We start from the raw sequence: 4,586 nt of genomic DNA, 5'->3' as shown, positions 1-4,586 counted from the left end.
ATTTAATCACAGGGCATGGTGGTACTAAGAGACACCCTAAGGGATCTCCTGTATCCCAGATATACTCTTTTTTTTTACCTCTATTATACAACATCAATCTGATTTCCCCTTGGTAGTCAGGGCCAATCACACCAGCCAATATGATAACACCCTTATTTGCCTGTTGATCCAGAGGCATGAGGAGTCCAGAGTGGCTGGGTGGCACTTCCAGTTCAATGGAAATCATATTGTGTCTACAGGTGGGAGCATTCCTCCTTTTGAAAATAAGACCTCTAGACACACAGAGCATAGGGTCATGGGGACAGGAAGCAAAAATTTTGCTAGAGAGTCACTAGGGGTAGTAGTGGTGACAGCCCTATCTCTACCTCTTGATTCACGGAACATGAATTCTGGATATGGGAGAAACAGCACAGTATGTTGGATGCTGATTTAGAGCATATACAGCCTCCTGGAGAACATTGCCCCATCCCTGCAAAGTGTTGCAACCTAGTTGGTGCCATACTGGTGTCTTTAGAAGGTCATTCCATTGTTCAATCAAGCCAGCTGCTTCAGAATGATAGGGAACATGGTAGGACCAGTGAATTCCATGAGCATGGTCCCATTGCCACACTTCATTTGCTGTGAAGTGAGTCCCTTGACTCGAGGCAATGCTGTGTGGGATACCATGATGGTGGATAAGGCAATCTGTGAGTCCACAGATGGTAGTTTGGGCAGAGGTACTGGGTGCAGGGAAGGCAAATCTGTATCCAGAGTAAGTGTCTATCCCAGTAAGAACAAAACACTACCATTTCCATTATTGAAGTGGTACAATGTAGTCAACCTGCCACCAATTTGCTTGTTGATCACTTCGAGGAATGGTGCTATATCGGGGACTCAATGTTTATCTCTGCTGTTGGCAGATTAGGCATTCAGCAATGGCTATACTCAAGTCGGCCTTGGTGAGTAGTAGGTCATATTGCTGAGCCCAAGCATAACTTCCATCCCTGCCACCATGACAACTTTGTTCATGAGCACATTGGACAATGACGGGAGTGACTGGGGAAAGAGGGTGACTGGTTTCCACAGAACATGTCGTCGTATCCACTTGTTTGTTAAAATCCTCCTCTGCCAAGGTCACCCTTTGGTGAACATTTACATGAAACACAAATATTTCACTTCTTTGTGCATTCAGAGAGATCTATCCACATACCTCTTCCCCATACCTCCTTGTCACCAGTTTTCCAGTCATGTCCCTTCCAAGTCCTTGACCATCTAGTCAAACCATTGGCCACAGCACATGAATCAGTATACAACCACACATCTGGCCATTTCTCCTTCCAAGCAAAGTGAAAAACCAGGTGCACTGGTCAAAGTTCTGCCCATTGGGATGATTTTCCTTCAACATTGTGCTTCAGGGAAGTCCCAGAAAGGGGCTGTAGTGCTGCTGCTGTCTACTTTCAAGTAACACGTATCATGCAGAACCATCTGTAAACCAGGCATGAGTTTTCTCTTCCTCAGTCAACTGATCATAAGGAACTCCCCATGAGGCCATAGCTGAAGACTGGCAGAAGGCAGATAATGTGACAGGAGTGGAGACCATGTGCATTTGGGTCACTTCCTCATATAATTTATTTGTGCCTTCAGGTTCTGATCAAGCCCAATCTCGTATATAACACTTCCATTTAATGATGGAATGCTGCTGTGCGTGACCAACTTTATGACTCTGTGGGCCAGACAACACATAGTTCATGATGGGCAGCCAGGCCTCATGGTGACATGGTGGCCCATGGTTAAGCACTCAGTCTCAACTAATGCCCCTTTCTCAAAAGGAGAGGAGTTACCTGCAGAGGATGCCAGGGCTTCACTCCAAAATCCTAAGGATTTGTATTGTGATTTACAAATAGGGGCCTGCCAAAAACTCCAATCAGCATCTCTATCTACTACTGATACTTCAAACACCATTGGCTTGGCCAGATCATATGGTGATCCCAAGTGGCAGAGCAGCTTGCATGGCAGCCTGAAACTGTTTCAGAGGCTTCTCTTGTTCTAGGCCCCACTCAAAATTAGCAGTTTTTTGAGTCACTTGATAAATAGGCCAGAGTAGTACACTCAAATGAGGGATACGTTGCCTCCAAAATCAGATGGGAATGGAAGGCATAATGGTTTTACTGGGAGGGTGTCTTAGCAGACAATGATGGAGTGATCTCTTCAGATGGGAGTAAGATGGCTGGTTCTATTGGCAGGAGTGATTCAATGGAATTTAGGGGCTCAGTGTCCCCAGCTTCCTGATTATCTTCCCATGTATCCCCATCCCAAGTTTCAAGATCTCACTTCTTCCCAATCAGTGCCCTCACTTTAACTTCAGACACCATTCGAGGTTGGGAATTCAATTGATGTTGTGATTCAGTCACTCTTACGATAATACTCTGGGTCTGATTTTTGGCAATATCAGCTGTTACTACAAGAAATGATGCTTTCTTTCAGGGCACAAGTGGCAACTTTGAGGTCTTTTATGTAATGCTTGAGGTGTGACTCTGAAACCCTGAGCTCATCTCTTTCTTTCACCACTTTGTCTAGTGAAAGTAGAACCAACCAACCAGCTTCCCTATATTTCTCACTCTGACAAAATTGTAGAAAAGTATCAAACATGTGATCACCCAGAGCCTTGCTTCTCACCAATACTTGATCTATTGGTGGTGATATTTTGCATATTAATATTGCCACCTCATACCATGGATTATCAGCACCCTCCTTACCACTGGAGGCAAAGTTATCAGTGTCCTTAAGACTAGTAGACTTGAGAACTAATTTAGAAAAATCATCCTTATGATTTTATTTCTCTAGAATCACTTTTAATATCAAATGTCTTAGGTTGGGTTCTCTACAGAAGCAAAACCAGTGAAGGATATATATATATAGAGAGAGAGAGACAGAGAGATTTATCTCAAGGAAATAACTCATGCTGTGGTAGAGGCTGGCAAGTCCCAAGGCCGTGGGTCAGCGGTCAGGCTGGAGGCTTTTCCTGACTCACGTAGCTTCAGGAGATGACGAATCAAAGATTGGCAGTTCAGATGGAAGGCCACTGACTCACAGGCTGCAGAGGCTGGTGAATCTCAAGATCAGCAGGCAACACAGCAGGCCAGTGGCTCAAGTTCCAAGAACCAGAGGTCAGATGATGACAAGCCAGATGCAGGAGCCAGAGCAAGCAAAATGATCTTTGCCAGAATATCCATATATGTATTGAATACAAGCCACAGCCCTGAGGAAACTCCCCTTACAACTGATTGGCTGACCACATCAAATCACAACATGAAGGATGACTACATCATTAGATAACTGCCAAACTACATCATTACATAACTGCCAAACCACTGAGAATCATGGCCCAGCCAAGTTAACACACAACCTTAACTATCATACACAGAAATTCTCAGTCTCATCTTCATTCTCGAATTACCTGAAAAGCATTTAAAAAAGATGCCTGACCCAGTGATTCTGATTGGGTCTAGGATATAGCCTGGCCATTGGGATTTTTAAAAATCTTCTCAGATCATTCTAATGTTCATCCAGAAGTAAGAAGCATTGTTCTAAAGAGAAAAATTGTCTACTATGCCAGAAGAGAGTTGTATAGTCATTTGAGAATCCTTTCATTATGTTTGTCTTAGCCATGTCAACACACATAAATATAATATTGAATCTAGTTAGTATCTTTTGACCAAACTTTAAGCAATAAAACTATTTGAAAACTAATGTTTTGAAAATGAAAACATTACTTTTGCACTGAAAACTGTCATGAATTTTTGGGCTTAACCTGGAGACAGAGTGGGATAAACAGGAATAAAGATGCTGGATTCCTTAAATTAAAAGTTTTCCCTCCTAGTCCCCACAGAAAGATACGTAATGAATTTGAAAGCAAAACTTCTTAATTAGCAACCCTGTCAGAGTCAAAGGAACTCTAGCAGCACGGTTGTTAAGCAGCATGGCCTCTAACCAAAAGGTCATCAGTTCAAACCACCAGCCACTCCACAGGAGAAAGATACGGCAATCTTCTTCTGCAAAGATTACAACCATGGAAACACTATAGAGCAGTTCTATTCTGTCTTTTGGGGTCATTATGAAGGCAACAAGGTTGTTGTTATTGTTGTTTTTAATCAGAGTCAAGTCCAGCTGAAGTCAATTTGTAGGTAAAAACCTTAGAACTGTAGAGTTGGAAGGGACCTTTGAGATTATTGAATATGGTTGTCATGGACTGAATTGTGTCCCCCAGAAATATGTGTATCAATTTGGCTAGGCCATGATTCCCAGTACTGTGTGATTGTCCACCATTTTGTCATCTGATGTGATTTTGCTATGTGTTGTAAATCCTACCTCTATGATGTTAATGAAGTGGGATAGGTGGCAGTTATGTTAATGAGGAAGGACACAATCTACTAGATTGGGTTGTGTCTTGAGCCTATCTCTTTTGAGACATATAAGAGAGAAGTGAGCAGACAGACAGGAGGACCTCATACCACCAAGAAAGCAGTGCCGGGAGCAGAGCTGGTCCTTTAGACCCGGGGTACCTGTATGAAGAAGCTCCTAGTCCAGGGGAACATTGACGAGAAGGA

Source organism: Trichechus manatus, unplaced genomic scaffold, assembly GCF_000243295.1.
Source record: "Trichechus manatus latirostris isolate Lorelei unplaced genomic scaffold, TriManLat1.0 scaffold00002, whole genome shotgun sequence".
Taxonomy (NCBI): Eukaryota; Metazoa; Chordata; class Mammalia; order Sirenia; family Trichechidae; genus Trichechus; species Trichechus manatus.
Note: the sequence above shows the minus strand (reverse complement) of the source record.